The sequence below is a fragment of the Pogona vitticeps genome, chromosome 2 (assembly GCF_051106095.1).
Source record: "Pogona vitticeps strain Pit_001003342236 chromosome 2, PviZW2.1, whole genome shotgun sequence".
NCBI lineage: Eukaryota > Metazoa > Chordata > Lepidosauria > Squamata > Agamidae > Pogona > Pogona vitticeps.
Window position 1 is genome coordinate 187649838 of NC_135784.1, and position 21065 is coordinate 187670902.

The 21065-nt window shown below is 41.1% G+C and overlaps 1 protein-coding gene and 1 long non-coding RNA gene across 6 annotated transcripts in view; one reads left to right on the forward strand and one right to left on the reverse strand.

Annotated features, from left to right (window-relative positions):
* TRPC4 (transient receptor potential cation channel subfamily C member 4) overlaps positions 1-21065 on the forward strand; it is a 309107-nt gene that overhangs the window by 174547 nt on the left and 113495 nt on the right. The window lies entirely within an intron of this gene.
* Positions 5867-20582, reverse strand: LOC144587151 (uncharacterized). Its single transcript, XR_013542352.1, has 2 exons — positions 20486-20582; positions 5867-12758 (listed from the first exon to the last, which is right to left on the reverse strand). It is a non-coding gene; the product is annotated as an uncharacterized LOC144587151 (long non-coding RNA).

Genomic DNA, 21065 nt, shown 5'->3' on the forward strand with positions numbered 1-21065 from the left:
AACAAGAGGAAACATGGCGAGGAAGTTGCCACTCTGCCCTTGTTTATAACTTATTAAGTAGTTCTTTTATAACTTGTCTCCTGCAGAGCTACAGGAGAGCTATGTTAACAAGCTGCAAACAAGGCTGTTTAACCAATTTCCTCCACTTCCTGTGTAGCCTGTTAATTCAAATAGATTTGGGGAAACCAGAATTCCCCAGTGTAACTTCACAGTGAGTGAATTTGCATCCCTGGGTGGGGCAATGCAATGTGAGTCTGGCAATATAGTCATCACCATTCTTAGGTAGGAAAAATGCCAGTAAAAGTATAGAAGTTGCTGTTACTGTATATTACATATACATTTTCATCTGATCTGCAGTACATACTTAAATAATGTAGGGGCTTCTGTGTCATTGGCCAAAATATATTTCTCTGCTAATTATCCTCATTATGAACATCCAGGCGTATACTGTCTCTCATCAGTTCCATAAGTTTAGATATTCGACATAATAGTTACCCCTACACCTGTCTTAAAGGATGATGGTATACTTTCTTTAAGCTCCTTTTAAAGTTACATATTTTACTATTATTTTAAAACTTTTTGAAAGCTTGTATTGTTTTGAAACTTTTCAAGGGAATAGCCTGTCTTACCGCAAAAACAATGAATCTCATTATAGCATCTTAAAGAGTGATTAGGTAGTGTTTTTTTTTTTTATTGTAGGCTTTTGTAGACTCTGATCCAGTGGGCTGCAGTTCATAAAAGCTTGTTCCCAAATAAAACTTGCTACTCTTTAATATGCAAAAAACTTGTTGTTTTTATAGTTGTGTACTGCTATGAAAGCTATATGAAAATGCAAAAAGAGTTTTATACCCTGACATATGAATTAGCAAGACAACTAGCCACCCTCCTATAGACCCACACTGGATAAATCTCATCTTACATCAAAGACTCAGGATATTTCATAAACAAGATCAGTACCCTAAAACTCAACCCCAGGGACAGACTGATCAGCTTTGACATAGTAACCCTATTCACCAAGATACAGATAAAGGACATTGACACTCAACCAGCAGATCTTTCCAGAAGATATCATGGCCCTTTTCCAACACTACCTAATGACCAGCTACTTTTAGTGGGATAATGATTTGTATGAACAAACAGATGGCCATGGGGAGTCGCCTCAGCCCAGTTATAGTGAACTTCTACATGGAACATTTCGAAAAACAGGCCCTGGCTTTGGCACCCTTTGCACCTTCAGTCTGGTTGCACTACGTGGATGACACCTTCACAATTTGGAGCCACAGTGAAGAGATAAGTGGAAGAATTTCTAAACCATTTCAGTAGCATCCACCCAAATATACAATTCACCATGGAAAAAGAAATAGAGGGCCAACTCCCTTTCTTAGATGTCATGGTCATACACAAACCTGATCTCCTATTGGGACACAAGGTCTACAGAAAACCCACCCACACAGACCACACTGGTAGACAATTTGAATTGGATCTGTGAAGCTCAACCATCTGAATTGGGCCCTACAGGTAAATGGCTACACCGAACTGAAGAATAAAAAAGCCACCCACAAATAAAGTATTTCTGCCATAGATCAAAGTGGTCACAGACCACATGAAGAAACTTTTGAAAAAACACAACCTACAAACAGTATTCAGGCCCACCACAAAAATGCAACAAATGTTATGGTCACCCCCTCACCACTGCAGGAGTATACCGGATACCTTGCAGTTGTGGCCAGGTATATATTGGAACCACAAAACACAGCATCCACACCAGAATCAAAGAACATGAGAGAGACTGAAGACTGAAAAATCGGCAGTAGCGGAACCTGCCATGAAACAAGCTGGACATGGAATCCTCTTTCAAAACACAGAAGTACTGGACAACACCAGCAATCATTATGTTAGACTACGCAGGGAAGCCATTGAAATCCACAAGCACAATCAGAGCTCCAACAAAAAAGAACGTCTAAAACTCAACAAAGCCTGGCTCCCAGCACTGAAAAATATAGCCTGCAAAAATGTCAACATGAACTCTACCCAGCCACAAGGACCGGTGATCACTGCACACAAAAGACTTGCTAACAGCACCCATCAATCAGAGTGACAGATAATCTCCCTCCCCCTTATCACAACAATACACCCATAACAAAAACACCCTGACCACCATAATCACCCAATGTCCTGAAAAAAGACAAAAAGCTGATCTCACAGCTAAAAATACTCAACTATCCCACACACTACACCAGAACATAGACAGAGTTCTAACTCCTGTCCTCTGAAGATGCCGGCCAAAGAAACTGGTGAAACGTTAGGAAGAAAAACCTTTAGAACATGGCCAAACAACCCAAAAAACCTACAACAACCATTGGATCTCGGCTGTGAAAGCCTTTGAGAATATACAGTTTTTACATATATATATAATGGAAAAGGGAGAAAAACATATCCAGTATTTTATATTTGAATCGGTGGTAATGACATTGTGGAGAAGCTGCAGAAGCTGGTTGATGTTCAACTTGGCTGATCCTACTTCCCAATAAGTTTTTCAGGAAAACCTGGCTCCCAGGCAGCATTTTGAAATTTTTCAGAAGTCTTGAAAAATTTAGTAGCTCTGTGTTTGTGTGTTTGTGTTTCAGAATTTTGTTTTGTTTTGTTTCTTTGGCCTAGATTCTACTAAATGAAAAACATTTTAATGTCCAGTCTGATTCTGACACTGGAGTTATTTTGAGGACTTTTCACATCATTGCAAAGACAATAATTACATGGGCAATGTGATTTCTCACTCACTCAGTTGTCTTTTATTCCTCCACAGGAATGACGGGCAACCTATGGCAACTCCAATTGTTGGACTCTTCCTGCCATGCCTAAGCATGGTGATACTAGATGGGGATGGTGGAAGTGGGGTCCAAGAACATCTGGAGTGTTACAGATTTCCCACTCCTTAGTGCAAATGTGTCCCAGCTTAATAGGTCCAGAAAGTGTTTAGTTATGTTACTGCAGTGGGTCCAGAAATGTTTATGCGGGCATTGCCTCTGGGACAGGGGAGATCCAAAGGCTCAAAATATAGGAAGTGCTCTTTCTTTGGGGGCTAATTATGGCATATTCTCAAATACATCAGGGGGCATAAGAGCATCTTCATGTTATTTAAAGACTGCCTAGCAGTTTTCCGGCAGAGTCAAATGCCTCTGGAACGTAGTCTGCCAATATTAGAATGTTTTCTGAAAACAGTTTGACATCAGTGTAGTTCCTCTGACTGTGCCTTGCCAGTGGATACAGATCCTAAAAGAGAGGGGGAAATCGTTAGGAAGTTTGGTAGAGACATGGCAGAATTCCCTGGTAATTTGGTGGACGCTACAGAAATATGGCAATAAAGGCTTCATTTATATTTTGCAATATATAATGCTAAGACCTTCTCTGTTATGCTGATTACTAGAGTATTCATAGCTGCCATTAAAGAGCTTACAATGGGAACAACATGTTCACTAAGAGTGCTTTTTTAAAGTTGGAAGACCTAATTTAAAATGAACAAGGAGAACAAAATAAGCTTAAAAGTAGATGAGATAACTGTTCAGACTGAAGAGGGACAGGTACTTGAGAGAGTGTGAAATTTCTAATCATGTGTATGGGCTAATATGGCAGTATACTGACATTTTCTTTGAAAACTAAGATGTAAGAAAATGGGCAAAATTTCTTGAACTAATTCTGAGAAATTGCACCATCCTGTAATGATCTAGAAATTTAGTGTGGATTCTGTACATATAGCTAAGATGTTTTCTAACGTATTTATAGAGCACAGGAAGATGTATTTTCTTGGCTAGGCACCACCTGTTGTGTATAAACAGTGTGTGTAGAAAAAAGAATTGTTTCCCTCCTTCAGTGAAAGAGAATGAGAGAGAGAGAATCAAAACACAGTGGGGCAACAATCGAAGAAGCAAAAGCAACTAAATGAAAGATAAAGAGTATGTGTAATTGACAGTAGACAAGTTCCACAGGTTTTTTCACTTCTTGACACATTATATCTATTCAGCATGTGAATCAATCCTATGCCTTTTTAAAAATATGCTTCTTTAGATTTAAAGTTATATGGCAGAAGTTATCTGTGTCTTTAAGAAACAAAATGGAAAATTTGTTTCCATGGGGGAAAATATGCATGAACAGCTGGTTATTATTTGACATGTAAAGTTGCCAACACCTCGCATTACATTAATTCCATTTGCAACAGGATGGGCAAAAGCATGACTGAGAGAAGATAATTGAATTTCTGAAGAAATACATATTCATCAGGAGGACAACTATTGGACATTTGTTATGATGGAAATGCTTTGTATCACTATAGAAACCATTATCACATTCCACTTGGGTTATAAATCTGCTAAATTTTATAATGAGGAGTGTGGTTGGTATTTATGAGTGCATAATATTGTTCATTAGAGATGGGTATTCATATTCGTATCCTGAACAATATGAATGTCAGCACTACAGGTGCCTGGGGAAACCGGACTCTCCCCCCAGAACGGAACAGTCCACTTACTGTGCTACTCCTGTCCTCTGAAGATGCTGGCCACAGAGACTGGCGAAATGTTAGGAACGAACATCCTTTAGAACATGGCCAAAGGGGCTCTGAAAAACCCACAACAACCATTAGTCCACTTACCGCTTGCCACATGGCATGTGTGGCTGTCGTCATTCACATCACACCAGTTGTGGAAGTAACCTGGCCGGCGCTTCCCCACCTCCCCACACAGCTGACCACTCAGCAGCTGAGCAGGGAGAGTTGTCATCCTGCCTCCTTGCCGTAGTGGTTGGCTGTGTGGAGAGGTGGGGAAGCACCAGCTGGGCTATGAATTACAGTGGCTGTGTGTGCCACGCAGCGAGCAGTAAGTGAACCGGCTGGTTCTGGGGGGAGGGTCAAGCTTCCCCAGGCACCTGTGGTACTGATATTCAGACTCACATCCCTTAGGATACGAATATGAATATTCCATCTCTGTTGTTCATCTATCTTAAGAAATAGGACCATAGATTAAGAAGTATCACAGCTTTTTGACAAGTGGATATTAGACAGTATTCTAGAGTAGTCCACCACGACTAGATAGGCGGGATATAAATTAAATAAATAATAATAATAATAATATTCTTGTTGGACAGGGTCCCAAGCGTGCCTACATAAAGTTGACTTTAGTTGCTGCGTGATGCTGACAAGCAGAAGGGGAAATTACAGTGGACCCTCTACTTAAGGAATTAATCTGTATTGGAATGGTGGCTGCAAGTTGAAAAGTCTGTAGGTCGAATCTCCATTGACCTACAATGCATTGAAAACCGATTAATCCCATAACCAGCGGTTTTTATTCTATTTTTGTTCCATTTTGGGTTTTTTCTGGTCTGTAAGTCGATTCTCCGGCTGCAAGTCGAATCTAAATTTTGCAGCCAGAGGAGTCTGTAACTCGAAAAGTCTGTAAGTCGAGCCGTCTGTAAGTCGAGGGTCCACTGTAATTTTATTATATACTTAATGTAAAGGTAAATGTGAATGTTTCCCTTGATAATTTTTCTCCAATCGTGTTCGACTCTAGGGGGCGGTGCTCATCCCCGTTTCCAAGCCATAGAGCCAGCGTTTTGTCCGAAGACAATCTTCCATGGTCACATGGCCAGTGCGACTTAGACACGGAACGCTGTTACCTTCCCACCGAGGTGGTCCCTATTTATCTACTTGCATTTGCATGCTTTCGAACCGCTAGGTTGGCGGGAGCTGGGACAAGTGATGGGCGCTCACTCCGTCACGTGGATTCGATCTTACGACTGCTGGTCTTCTGACCCTGCAGCACAGGCTTCTGCGGTTTAACCCGCAGTGCCACCACGTCCCTTTTCCTTTTGTTATATACTCTTATTTCTTTTGTGGCCAGATCCAGGAAGTCTCCTTTCCTGTGTTCGGTATGCAGTGTGATAGGGGACTTCCAGTTGTATAGAATGATCTATTTAGCCACAAAGTCTGTATCTGAATCCATTTCTAGTGTTCCAGTCTCTTGGCAGGTGTCTTTGCAGTAGTTTATGTTCTGAAATATCCAGAGCTGTTTCAGATTATAAAGTTAAGGCATTCCATTGTTGTCAAAAGGGGCAACCACAGGGCATGACAACAATGTACAGTATAGACTGAAGTTCCTCTTTGTTTGGAGCATCTCATCCATTCCTAAGCAGCAATTTTAACAATTAAAAATAAGGTTCCCTCAACTCATCTTTAACTGGCTTAAAGATTTAATTATCTCTCAAACTATACAGAGGTTAGATATCCACCTGTCAGTGATGTGTTAGCTTTGGATTTCCTGCTTTCGCATGTGGTTGAACTCTATGACCCTTGCACTCTATTCCCTTGCACTCTACAACTATTGAACTATTTCTACTAACTTTTCATCCTTGTTAATAACAATAGTTGCAATGAATTACTTGCCCAGTCAGAGTAATGATAACAATAGCAGAAATTATTATTAAAATGCTGAAAAGTAACAAATACTGAAACATGTTCCTATCAATATGTAATGTTCCAAGCTTGAGAGATGTCTAGAAAGCAAGGTTTGTTGTTGTTGTTGTTGAGTCATTCAGTCATGTACAACTCTTCATGACCCCATAGACCAGAGCACGCCAGGCCCTCCTGTCTTCCACTGCCTCCCAGAGTTGGGTCAAATTCATGATTGTCCCTTCGATGACACTGTCCAACCATCTCATCCTCTGTCGTCCCCTTCTCCTCTTGCCTTCACACTTTCCCAACATCAGGGTCTTTTCCAGGGAGTCTTAGCAAATTGCATAAGAAGAAGCAGAGAGATTGTGAAAAGAAATGTCCTGAAGTCTCTATTTTATCAAGGGAATTGCAGGTTCAAACTACATTTGTTGTAGAACGAAATACAACGTTCTAATACAACAGGCTCTTATGAACATGTATGTAACCCAAGTACCTTTGTTTACTGGGGTCAGGAACATCGTGGAGAAATACTAACAAACGGCACTCCCCTATTTCCATTAAAATGGCTGCAGTAGGAATAGAAGTGACAACATGGAAAGAAGACTGTAGGAATCAGACATGCAAGCTATAATTGTCTGAGCACATTCCCCTGATCTAAATGATGTCCAATAAAGAACCTGATAAATACCCCTGTGAGGGAGGTCAGGCTGACAGTGCAGCAGGCCCAAGATCACTTACTGAACTTCCTAGCCAAGCAGGGATTTGAACTCAGCTCTCCCAAGTCCTAGTCCAGCACTTCAACCACATGCTGTTAGGTGGCCATACGGGCACATGCCTGACTGCTCTGGAAAGTGTTACTTTAATTAGAATGATCTCCCTTAAAGTGCCCGTCCTACTTGCCAGGGAATCACTCCTGCCCAGCCCCAAAAGTAGCAGCCCTACAGCTGGACCAGAAAGATCCAGTTTGGACACAGATTGGGATTGGGCTGATGTGCAATTCCCTGTACATCCTGTGATCACTGGGAAATAGATAGCACCATACCACTCCACAAGTGGGCCAATTTGTAATCTATTTCCTCATGTGATCACAGTCTCACTCTTTAATAGTTGTTGGAGTACATTCCACTCCTTTTCTTTTTCTTGTTTTTAAAGTAATAGGTCAGATAGATTAGCTGAAGGAAAGCATGAGATTTTGGGGGTAGACCATGACACGGGGTGGTGATATACAACCTGCAGATATTCGAAGACATTGCTCCCATGTCAGAATTTGATCATTTTGCATGAAGGAGATTGATGACTTTCCATACCTCAGGTTTCAGCATGTCTGTAAAGATCAACTATGGCATTTTGAGATCATTTACATACAAGGTGAATAAAATGAGGACAGGAATACAAAGAATCAAATAAAAATGGTTGTTAGGTAGTAGGGTTTGGTGCCAATAAAGAGCCGCGACACGGTAATAATTCCACTTGATTTACTGAAGACTGAGAAAGCACATGCACACACACCACATATATGTATAAAAATCCCCACCCCTCATTTGGAGGTTTCCAACCCTCCCTGCTCTGTTGGCTAATTGCCCAGCGTCTATACTAATTGGGGGAGGGAAAGTTAGCCTCTACAGCTGCTGTCCTAAGGCTCCTACTAAAACCTGGAAAGGACAACGGTGGAGTTGATCTCTAGACACAACACCTCTCCCCCCTTAGTCCAATTAATCGCAGCTTACATAATCCCTTAAATAACCAGGCACTCTGCTCTCACTGAGAGCGCCTTAATTCCCTATGAGGTTCTTCATCCATCCTTTTCTCCGGGATTTCCGCAGTTGGAGCAGCAGCTGCTTCTGGTGTCTGTGGTAAAGGTGCTGCAGCAGCTTCTGTTGTTTCAGCCAGTCGTGACATCTCTAACCCTACACTACCGCGCGGCCCAATAAGATCCTCTGGCCCATCCTCCTCCTCGATGGACCTGGGCCCGCGGGTTTCTGTCTCCCCAGAGCTACTACGTCTCGACTGCACCATAATGTCCACTGGCAAGCAACTCCGTAGTTGCTCTATATGCCTCTTTAAGGTCCTTCCGTCCTCTGTGGCAACCTCATAAGACACCGGCCCTGTTACTCAAAGAACTCTGGCTGCCAGCCAAGCAGGATTATATAATAATTCCTTGCCCACACCGGGTCTACACAAAAAAACCCACGTGGTGCTTCATGCACCTCTGTTTGAAACCGCCAATCTAGGACTCTGTCCACGTGAAGGCAATCAAGGCGAGTTGTTAGGCGGCGTCCCATTAGAAGCTCTGCAGGGCTGTAACCACTCACGGGGTTAGGTGTGGTCCTATAAGAGAGGAGAAAACAAGCTAGCTTCCTCTCCCACTCCGTCTGGCCAATACGTTGGAGTGTCTCCTTTGTGGTGGGCACCATCCTTTCCGCTTGACCATTGGTAGCAGGGTGGAAAGGTGCTGACCGCACGTGATGGATAAAATTACTCTCCAAAAACTCCCGAAACTCCTGGGAGGTAAAGGCTGTCCCATTATCTGTCATGATAATATCCGGAATGCCATGGGTGGCAAAAATCGAACGTAGGGCCCGGATAACTGCCAAGGCTGAGGTTGAAGGCACCCGAACCACCTCCAGCCATTTACTGTAAGAGTCTACCAAAATAAGGAGAATTTGGCCATGAAATGGTCCTGCAAAGTCTAAATGAAAATGGGACCAAGGCTCCCATGACTGTACCGGGCCTTGAGGTGGATCAGGGCGTGACTCCTGACAAACCCTACAGCGCTTGACCCAAGCCTCAATCTTTGCATCCAAACCTGGCGACCAAACATAGCTCCTAGCGAGGGCTTTCATGCACACGATTCCAGGGTGCGCTTCGTGCAGAGCTAAGAGAACTTGTTGCCGCAAAGGCTTGGGAATTACCACTTGACTTCCCCACAACAAACACCCCTTATGGGTGGATAGTTCATCTTTATGGGAAACATACGGCTCAAAATCCTGACCCTTCTGAACTTTAGGCCACCCCCTCCCCACCCAATCCAAAACTCAGGAGAGGACAGGGTCCCGGGCAGTACGCTTTGCCACATCTGTCGCATGGAGAGGCCGATCAGGTAGCTCCTCCATCAACATAATTTGGTGGGCGGGTGCCAGGTCTGGATCCATATCTGGCAATGGTAAGCGGCTAAGTGCATTGGCATGTCCCATTGCCTTCCCGGAGCGATGCTGGAGAACATACTGATATCCTGCCCCAAAAATGGACCATCGAAGGACCCTAGGGAAAAGAGCCTGTGGTGTCTGGAGATCGGGTGGAAACAACCCCAGCAACGGCTTATGGTCGGTCAAGATGGTAAAGGGCCGTCCATACAGGTACTTGTGGAATTTCTTCACTCCTGCCACAATCGCCAGACCCTCCTTATCACTTTGTACATAATTTTGCTCCGCCGGGGAAAGAGTCCATGAATAATATGCAACAGGGACTTCTTTCCCATCGGGGAGCAGATGGCCAAGGACAGCACCAATGCCGTAAGAAGAAGCATCACAAGCAAGCACAACGGGTAATTTTTCATCAAAATGTTCCAATACCGAGTTTGAAACCAACAAATCTTTAACTGCTTGAAAAGCGGAAGCCTGATGAAGGCCCCAGGCCCAGGGAGTCTTTTTTTTTTAGAAGGCGATGCAGGGGCTCTGCAACTGCTGCCTTATGTGGGAGGAAAGCATGATAAAAATTCAAGAGGCCAAGAAACGCCTGAAACTCCTGCTTGTTTGTAGGGGCGGGAGCATCCTGAATCACCTTTTCCTTATCTTCAGAAGGGTGGATTCCTGCTGCATCTATAGAAAACCCTAGGAATTCCACCCGATCAACCCCCAACAGGCATTTTTCCCACTTAACCTTAAGACCGGCCATCTCAAAACGCTTTAACACAGAACGAAGGTGGTCGGCAAATTCCTCCTTGGTAGAGGCAGCAATTAACACATCGTCAAAAACCGGCGTAACCCCTGGAAGCCCCTTTAAAAGGGAGTCCGTTACATTTTGAAATAATCGAGGGGCTACGCTCACCCCAAACTGTAGGCGTTTAACCTGAAAGGCGCCCCTGTGAGTGACAATGGTCTGTGCTTCCGCTGTACCATCATCTACAGGCAATTTTTGATATCCCTGTGCCAAACCCAGCTTTCCAAAAACCTTGGCCTCTGTCAGGGTAGCTAATACATGGCTCACCACTGGCACCGGATAAGCATGGTCTTGCAAAGAGTTATTGATTGTACATTTATAGTCCCCGCAGATGTGCACATCCCCATTTGACTTCACTGGAGTAACTATAGGGGTCTCCCACATAGCGTGGGGAACCGGTTCCAAAAAATTCCTGCTCTACTAACCGATCCAGCTCCTCTTTGGTTTGAGGGCAAAGGGAACCCTCCGTGCCTTAAGCCGCACCAGACGGACCTGCGGATCAAACTGAAGGGAGACTGGAGGGCCCTTGTAACAACCTAGATTGCCATCGAAGACAGACGGAAACTCCACAAACTGCATTAAAGTCCATGACAACCGTCTTATTAATCCCCTCTATCCCAATGCCCAGGGGCCCAAACCACGCCAGACCCAGAAGGCTTGTGCAGCACCCTTTAACAACCAGGAGATCTGACTTACCATTAAAATCACCATATCGCACTCTAAATTTACCTTGTCCCAGTATAGGCATGGCATTTCTCTGGAAGTCAATTAAGGTGTAGCTAGGATTTTGAAGCTGGGGTGCTCCCCTGGGACATATTCTTCGCAGGGTCTCGCCGAAATGATAGAAACAGCAGACCCAGTATCTAACTCCATTTCACAAGGGAACTCCTCTATAACGACTTTCACCCTTATTTTAGCTAAGCTGGAAGGATTGGGAAGGCATAACACCTGGAGTGGAGTTGTAAAAAGGGAATGCAGTTTCACCTCGAGCAGCTTCGCCGAGTGTGCTGATTTCCAGCTCCCTGTACTTCTTCCAATGGACTTGGAGTGGCAGACACGGGCGAGGTGGCCCCTTTTTCCACATTTATGGCAGGAAACATCACAAAAATGGCAAAAATGACACTCGTGCTCCTCCCCACAACTAGCACAGCTGGCAGCACCTTCAAACTGGCAATTCCAAACAGGTGTTGGGCGGTTGCTCTTCCCTTTCGGGGCCTGGCGCATTTGTAAAACTTCATCTCCCTCCGAGTCACTTGTACTCCTCTCTCAAGCAATCTGGTTATCCCCCAGGCAGCAGGATGGTCGCTGGTCCCCACCAGGGTGATCCTTTTCCCAGCCGGTAGCGAAATCCACCGCCTTCACAAGATCGCATTGAGGAAGTACGACTATCTTGCTTGAAAGACCAAAAATAAACTGATCTAGGAGTACCTCATTCAATTTCTCGAACCCACACCTACAGGCGAGACGATGCAAAGCAACCAGGTATTCCACTCAGACTCTCCAACATTCTGTAAGCGTCTACAGAAGTCCCAACAGCGCGCCAACTGAGATGGTTGTGGCATAAAATAATCTGCCAGAGCCTGTAAAAGTTCCTGGCAGGTAGCTTCTGTTATCTCCTTTGGCTGAATCAAATATTTCACTAGATCCAGGACTTCCGCCCTACATGAACTAACAAACAACGCCTTCTTCTTATCCTCCTCTGTAATCTCACAGTACGCCAGGTAATAAGCAAAACCGTCTGCCCAAGAGTCCCACAGCTCGGGACGGTTCAGATTAAATGGTGGCAGAAATCCCTGAGCCTCTATCTCTTACCAGTGGTGGCCTATCTCAACAAGCTCTTCCGATAGCTGGATCTCAAGGGCTTCCCATCCTTGTCGCCACTGTTAGGTAATAGGGTTCGGTGCCAATAAAGAGCCGCAACACAGTAATAATTCCACTCGATTTACTGAAGACTGAGAAAGCACACACATAAACACACACACATATATATATTAAAAAACCCCACCCCTCATTTGGAGGTTTCCAACCCTCCCTGCTCTATTGGCTAATTGCCCAGCGTCTATACTAATTGGAGGAGGGAAAGTTAGCCTCTACAGCTGCTATTGCTTCTGGGCCTTTTGGCTAAGATCAAGTGTGTGTGTAGTACAGCTGCTGTACTAAGGCTCCTACTAAAACCTGGAAAGGACAACGGAGGAGTTGATCTCTAGACACAACAATGGTGAATCTCAAAAGAACTAGAAGAGTCTCTGTTGCTTTTTCCTCTAAACAACGGAGTAACTTCAGGAAGCTGTTCACCATTTCTAATTTGAAGTCAATAGGTTCAATAAGATGTCTTCCTTTATTGAGTAGGATACTTCCTAATTTCTCCTGTAATGGGACCCTGGGGAAAGAAATAAAAGATGCACTTAGATCAATGAAGGCAGTATAAAGTCTCTTCATCAAAGGTGGCAAGTATTTTTCAGCCAAGTGATAAAGCACTGAGCAGTGGTCTAAATGAATTATTCTCCCTGGATGCTGCTTGGGGATCAATAAGCAAGCATGCCCATATGTATGATGTTCTGAAAATAAATGTCCTTTTCTTCTCTCTTTTTTTTCTTAAACTACAACATAAACATAAAATACATAAACTTAAATACAAATTGACTGTGTTCCCCACCACCATAGTCGGGACCTCTTGCAGTAATCCTCTTCTTCCATTGTCTTTGTATTCTTCTTCTTCCTTTATTGTCCTCTTCTCCAGAACTGCATTGATTCCTGATTCGGAATGTTCCCTTTCCCTCTTGTTAGCCCATTGTGAGCAGCCCCAGCCGCTGTATCCATGATGAGGCAACAGGTACTGGTGATCAGTTAAGTTTTATTGGACTCAGCATACAAAGAAAAGAAAAGAAAAACAGTGTATCTGTAGTCCTTTGCAGCATGGGGCCTCAAGCCCCCAAGCAGCAGGGATGGAATTGGTAGCTTTCTATCCTTCCAGGGCTGAGAGAATATTCTGTCCCAGCTCCGAGGGAGTTACTTCACTCCCATGTCAGCTCGTCTTGGCTGAAAGGTCCAGGCTGTTAAACAATCTTGGCCAGCTGAGTCCCCCAGCACAGCATCCAGGAAGCAGAGGAGACTGCAGCAACGGCTGACCCTGGGAGCTTCTATCTTTCAGCTTTCAACTTGCCTTCAGATAAGCCAGCCGTCCTCCGGAGATGCAGGCCTCTTAGAAGGTCCTTCAGCATCTCCCCCGGCAGACTATTTTCTCTCTTCTCTGAAGGTGACAGAAACTCCCAGGTATCCTCCCAAATGTCTAGTTCTTCCTCTTCTTGCTCATTCGCCTCTCTATCTACCTCAGCTACAGCTACAGCTGTTTCCCTGGGGGTGGGTTTATGGCCTCCACCCTCCTCTGCCTCAGGTGTTTCCTTCAAGGCCAGCAACAACCCTTCTGCTCTTGCTGAGAGGGCATGCCCACGCTGGCACTTAGCTCCTTCCCCCCAGCCAGCTGTAGCTGACTCACACACATATTCAAGAAATCTGCCCTATATATCATAGAAAGTATTCTTTTTCATCTCTCTTTCTTAAACTTCAAGTTACAAGTTAACTTATCATTATAGCAATGTTCCTTATTTCATTATACCATTCTTCCGTTCGAAATTCAAAGTTTGATTTCCAATTCCTAGCTATTATTAATCTGGCTGCTGTCAATAAATTGGTAATCAGTTCTCTAGTCATCTTATCATATTCCACATTCTCAAATATTGATAACAGAGCTATCTCAGGATTAAATTCTATATCTTTTTCACATATGTCTTTAAAGATTAAAGACATATTATTTAAAGATTAGTTTCCAAAATCTTTTTCACATTCCCACCACATATGAAAGTATGTACCAATTTCCTTCTCACATTTCCAACATTTAGATAACTAGTGTTAATTTTATTCAATGTTGTCAGTGTCAAATACCATCTTAAACCCAATTTGAAAAAAAATTCTCTTATTCTCATCAATCATAAAACCCTCATTTTCCACATCTTCCTCCATTCAGCCTCTTCTGTGCCTTCTTCACTAGCATGTTGGCATTTATAGTCCACGAGAGGTCCTCTGAGATGTAAGTGCCCAGAAATTTAAAACTACCAACTCTCTCCACTTCATCACCATTTATGTACAGTGGTAAATGTACATTTCTCTTCCTCCTAAAATCAATTATGAGTTCTTTAGTTTTTTTGATATTAAGTGTAAGATTATTTTCTTTACACCAAAGTATCAACCTTATATTTACTTTCTGTAAGCAGACTCATTGTTCTTATTTATGAGCCCCACCACTGTCGTATCGTCCACAAATTTAATAATTGTCTTGGTGTTATACAGTGGGTTACAATCATGTGTGTACAGGGAATCGAGGAAGGGACTTAACACACAAACCCTGTACTTAGTACCAGGGTAGAAGAATGGTGGGATCCCATCCTTACTGACTGTGGCCTATCTGTCAGAAAGTCCTTTACCCACACACAAATCTTCTGAGGTAATCCCAGGTTGATCATTTTAAAAAACAACCTATTGGGTAGAATGGTATTAAAAGCAGAGCTATAATCCACAAACAACAGCCTTGCATAAGTTCCCTGTTGTTCTAAGTGACTCAATACAGTATGGAGTACAATGGACACAGCATCATCAGTAGATCTATTTCTCCTGTATGCAAATTGCCATTGGTCCAAAGAAAGTGGAAGACTAGCCTTAATGTAATCCAGCACCAATCTCTCAAAACATTTCATAATAACAGATGTTAAAGCTACTGGTCTGTAATCATTGAGAGATACCACAGTTGACTGCTTAGGGACTGGCACTATAATAGATGTCTTCAGGCAAGTGAGGACAGAACACTGCAACAAGGATAGATTGAAAATATCCGTAAAAACTTGAGCTAATTCTGCAGTGTAGCCCCTAACAACTCGTCCCATGATTCCATCTGGTCCAGCTGCCTTTCGAACGTTAATATTCTGGAAAGCACGTCTCACATCTGAAATCTGCGGTAGTAGTAGTTGTCTGGTAGATTCCAGTGATGCATTATAGATGGTAGGTGTTGGAATAATGGTTGTTCCTGTTTCCACCTCAAAACGGCTGAAAAAATTGATTTAACTGCTCAGCCAAAAAATTACTGCTGCTACACAGACTGTTTTTGTTATTCTGCCCCGCGATTTGTCGTGGGCCATGCCATACCCAACGAGTGTCAGAGTTCTCAAGATGTTGCTCAATCCTCCGTCTGTACATAGGTTTGGCATCCCTAATGCCCTTTTTCAGTTTAGCTCTGGCCTCTCTATACTGTAGTACATCACCAGAATGAAAAGCACCATTTTTGGCTTTTAGTAAAAGGCACACTTCTTTATTTAGCCAAGGCTGGTTATTAGAAAACACTCATACTTATCTGATGGTAGTAACAACATCGATGCAGCTTTTGATATAAAACAGTACTGTCAAGGTATAAGTATCAACATTCTCCTCCTCAAACAGTGCACATTCAGTGCTCATAAAGCAATCTTGAAGTTGCTCAGATGCACCCACTGGCCACACTTGTATTTCTCTAGCTGATGGTCTGATTCTATTAACAAGAGGTCTGTATGATGGAATCAATAACAGATATATATGATCTGACTGTCCCAAACTAGGCAATGGCTTCGTCTTATATCTATGCATGATCTTACTATATACCTGATCCAAGGTATTTTTCCCTCTAGTGGGACAGTCTACATACTGATAAAACTTAGGAAGGACAGTCTTTAAATTGGCTTGATTGAAATCACCTGCTACCACTAGCGCTCCATCTGGGTAGGCCTGCTGCTGTTTGTTGATAGCAGTTAACAAACAACTCATAGCTGTGGTTATGTTAGCATCAGGAGGTATATATATATTGCAGTTATTATAAGAACATTAAACTCACAAGGCAGATAAAAGGGGCTGCATTTCACTGCCAAATACTCCAAATCAGGAGAAGAGTGAATGTCTATTATTTTAACATCTGTGCTCCAATTATTGTTTGTGTAAACACAAACCCCTCCACCTCTGCTTTTCCCAGATTCAATAGACCTGTCTGCTCAATGTACTCTGCATCCTTCGTTCTGTTTACTCCCCTGGGATCGAAGAGTCAAGCCATGTCTCTGTAAAGATCATAACACAACAGTCCCAAATATTTTTCTGCAGGGAGTTAGTAAGTTCCAACTCCTCAATCTTGTTGGGTAGAGATCTACCATTTGAAATAAAAAGACTTGGCAATGCGGGCTTGTGAGAATTTTTGCCTAGTCTCACTCATAGTTCGGCCCTGCAACCTCTTTTCTGCTTGCGTTTTCTCCGTGTTCTTTTCTTCCTGACAGGGAGAGCAGACGGAGTAACCCACAGATATGGAGGCCGTCTAAAGAGCTCAGCTGGAATGTTGTAAATTGAGACCCTCAGTTCAAAGTTGCAACCTTCTCTGCCAATAAGTAATTCTTATTGACTGTAAATTACCTGTGCCTGAGCATGCAGCGTCCATAATAACGAGTACACAATCAAAATATTAGTTAAAAGATACAGATCTCTGGAGTGCCTAGCCGCTGCAAATGCTTGTGCCGCCATCATTCCTTGCCAAAATTTAAAATCATCTTCTGTTAACTGTACTGGTAACATTCTAAATAAAAAATTAATTTTTGGAAGAATCTTCATTTTTATCAGTGCGATCCTTCCAAACCAAGAAAGTTTTAAGTTAGTATATTCCTATATTTTCTTTTTAATATCTCCTTTTAATTTATTATAAACATGATCCTTCATTTTTTTAATCTCTTTTATGAAATCTATACACTATCTAAATATTTAACCGATTTACATATTAAAATCATATTTTTCAACAAACTTTTCTTGTTCTAATTTATTATAATTAAACAATGTTATTTCAGATTTTTGCCAATTTACACGTAATCCAGTTATTTTTCCAGATTTTTCTAAATTAATTTTAATTCTATCTATACTTTCTAATGGGTTTTTCACTGTCAATAGGGAATCATCAGCAAATAAATTAATTTTTATTTTATTATTTTCACCCATACCTTCAATTAAATCATCATTCCTTCTTGCATTTGCTAAAATTTCAGTAATCAGACTAGAGCTATCTGCTCTGTCATTTCATCATTAACAATTGCTGCAGAAGTGTTCTCAAAATATAATTGATCTATTACCCCCTAAATTTCTTTCCAAAGCCCCAACCTTTTAAAATGATCTGTAATGTTGGCCATTCTACACAATTGAATGCCTTAAAAATATCTAATGATAAAATACCTGCCTTTGATTTATCTTTTTCTATATTATATATAATATTCAAAACTCTCCTAGTTAAAATTTCCATTTGTCTTCCCTTTAAAAACCCATTTTGATCCACTTTAATATATTTTGTAATAAACTTATTCATTTTATTTGCCAAGATTTCAGTAAATATCTTTGCATCTTGATTTAATAATGAAATAGGTCTATATGAACATGGGCCTGTCAAATCTTTATTGGGTTTTGGATTAAGAGGTGTTAATGAATATTTCCAAAAATCTGCAAATTTCTCCTTCCAATAATCCATTATAAAGTATTTTTAACTTGGGAATCAGTATTGATTTAAAAGCTTTATAATATTCCGATCACATTCCATCAAAGCCTGGAGTTTTACCATTTTTTAGTTTGTTAATAACCTCTGTAATCTCTTCGTCTTTTATCTCTTTTTCTAATTCTCTTTTATCATTCTGTAATAGTTTACTCTTTACATTTTCTTTAATATAATTTTCTATATCTTCTTTTGATGTATATAAATTTTGGTAAAATTCTTGTAATATCACTAATTTTTCCTTCATTAGGCTACAATTCTTTCCTGTTTTATCTCTGATCACTCCAATTGTGTTTTTTGGTCTTTTAGTTTGAGCTACCCCAGCTAGAAGCTTTGAGTTTTTATTACTATACTCGAAAAATTCCTCTTTGAATATATCAAATCCCTCTGGACCTTTTCTAACTCTATGCTTTCTAACTCTCTCCTTTTAGCTTGATTCTCTAATAATTTCTTATTACCTCTATCTATAAAATATTTACTTTCTAAATCTTTTAATGATTCTATTTTTTATATTTTCTTGTCTCATTTTTTTTTAAATTTTACACGATTCTCTTATGGCAATTCCTCTCACAATTCCTTTAAAAGTGTCCCGTAACACTCCTATTTTACTCCATTCTGCTTCATTTATTGACCATATTTCCATCCATTCTTTCTTAGCTCTATCCATTACATCTGTATACTGAAAAATATTGGAATCTATTCTCCATCTTCTAGCTTCTCTGTAATCTTTCTTAACTTCCATCTCCATCATCATCAACACATGATCCATTATTTTTATCACATTAATATTTGTATCTACTACTTTAGAAATTAAATTTTGAGATATAAGCATAAAATCTATTTTTGAATAACTTATGTACAGAGAAATAATACGTAAACCTTCTTTCATCTCCCTTCAATTCTCTCCATATATCTTTAAAATCTGTAGTTTTCAATATCTTAATCAATAGGGTACTTCTTTTATTCAGCTCATCTTTTTTACATACAGTTTTATCCTTTACCTTATCTAAAACCATATTAAAATCTCCTGCCATAATAACATATCCCTTTCTAACCTTCTCCATCTTTTTAACAACAGTTTTATAAAATTCTCCTTGATTCACATTCAGTGCATAAACATTTACTAATGTATAATATTCTACCCCCATTGGTCCCTATACTGTCAAATATCTACCATTACTATCTTTTACTACTTCTTTTACCACAAATTCACAATGTTTAGAAATCAATATCGGTACACCTTTGGTTTTGGAAGTCCCAAATCCTTTTTTCTAAATGAGTATATTTTGTAATTTCAGTTCATTAACTCTGATTGATGAGTCTCTTGTAGGTAAATAATATCTACCTTGTTCTTTTTCAATAATGTTTCTATTCTCTTCCTCTTTGTTACAGACCCTAGGCCTTTCACATTTAAAGAAGCTACCCTTATGTTTTTTCCCATATCCGTTCTATATCCCATCTTTTTTTGGTCCTGTTGTGCATCCCACAAAACAAATTGACATTGTTTCCCATTTAATCCCCTATCCCTAACTTCCCACTCTAAACGTAACCTCTTTTCCTCTCCCCCACTTCTCCGCGCCTCACTAAGGTTTGATACGAACGCCGGGATGGAGGGAGATGCCACGCACACCAGCCTGAAGCACAGCCAAATCCTCATTCCTATTTCACCCTACTCTGTTTTCCGCCTTAATATCTTCCCTTCTTTCATTTGATTTGTTTATTTCTCTTACTGTCCTTATCCCTTAATCTTTCCTCTCTCTTCTCCATCCCTACAAAAAGAAACAAAATAAGCAAACAGAACAATAAAAAACAAAAAAACACCAAAAAACAAACAAGACAAAACAAAACAAAAGGAGGAGGAGGGACCGTGTAAAAAACCTTTAAAAAACACAGAAAAAATGGGGTGGGGGAAGGGACAGTATAAAAAATTTAAAAAGGGAAAAAAGAGGGAAAAAGAAAAAAAAGAAAAAAGGACATGCTTTCATGTCCTTTCCCATCTGTTGAATTCCTTCAGTAAAGAAGTCCTTTAGAAAGAATCTGTTCCAGTTTCCTATCAGTCTTGCATGGTAGATCTTTAGCCAGATCTTTCAAACAAGTTGTTAATTCGACAACCTTTTTTTCCATGCTGGCTTCAATAAGACTCCTCAGAGAGGTAGCCCCTCTCCCCTCCTTTCCAGCAGCTTCCCAAGTCTCTTTAGAAACTTCTTTAGGAGCAGAGGATTCCACTTCTATTCCTCTTAAGTGTTCGAGATTACAGTCTGATGATTTTTTCTCTGACGGCTCTCGTCTCCAACTTTTAGAACTCTTATCTCTATTTTTTCTCATAAAGCAAAAGATTCATAGCACAGGAAAACAAAGTTTTTTTTACAGCTCATTAGCTGTTCAACTTTCACTGGTGTTCTTCCAAGTGAAAACGAAAGTGCATTCCCCAGATAAGCAGCCAGGCTTTTACAGTTTAAAAAGCACTTCTATCTCTGCTTGAACTTTTCACAAAGAAGTTAAACAGATTTACTCACATTTCAAGAAGGGAAAAAGGCATTTAGCAACTTATTTACATTCAGCAGGGCAAGGAGACGAAGACTCGGCTGTGCATCCCGTCCCGGCGGAAGTGACGTCTCCCTTTTCTTCTCTTTTTTGATGAAGTATAATTGGCATAGCCTTATAAATAACTTCCTCATTATAAAAGATTTCCAGCCCTACACGGTTTCAGACCACGCTATCTGTTGGAACGTCTTTCCCCACTATCACCTGCCTGACCCACCAAATCATCCCAAGCTGGTCTCCTCCATGTAGCCAACCCAAGAGAGGCGTGAAAGTCATCTACAAGAGGCATGCTCTTCTTTGTGGTGGCACCAATGTTATGGAATATATCTGCTGACCTTTTACCAAAAGAAGCTGGTTACAACAAGAGACAAATCTATAAATATTGGATTTTTCCCAGTAGAGCACCTGTTGCTCTGTGAAGTTAAGAAATAGATTTTAAGAAATCTCTGTACACATTACCAAATCAACAGAATACACAGGATAATGATGACAGTGTGTTCAGAAAAATGCCTTATGCACATGTTGCTGTTGCAACCACCATGTCTCTCTTTT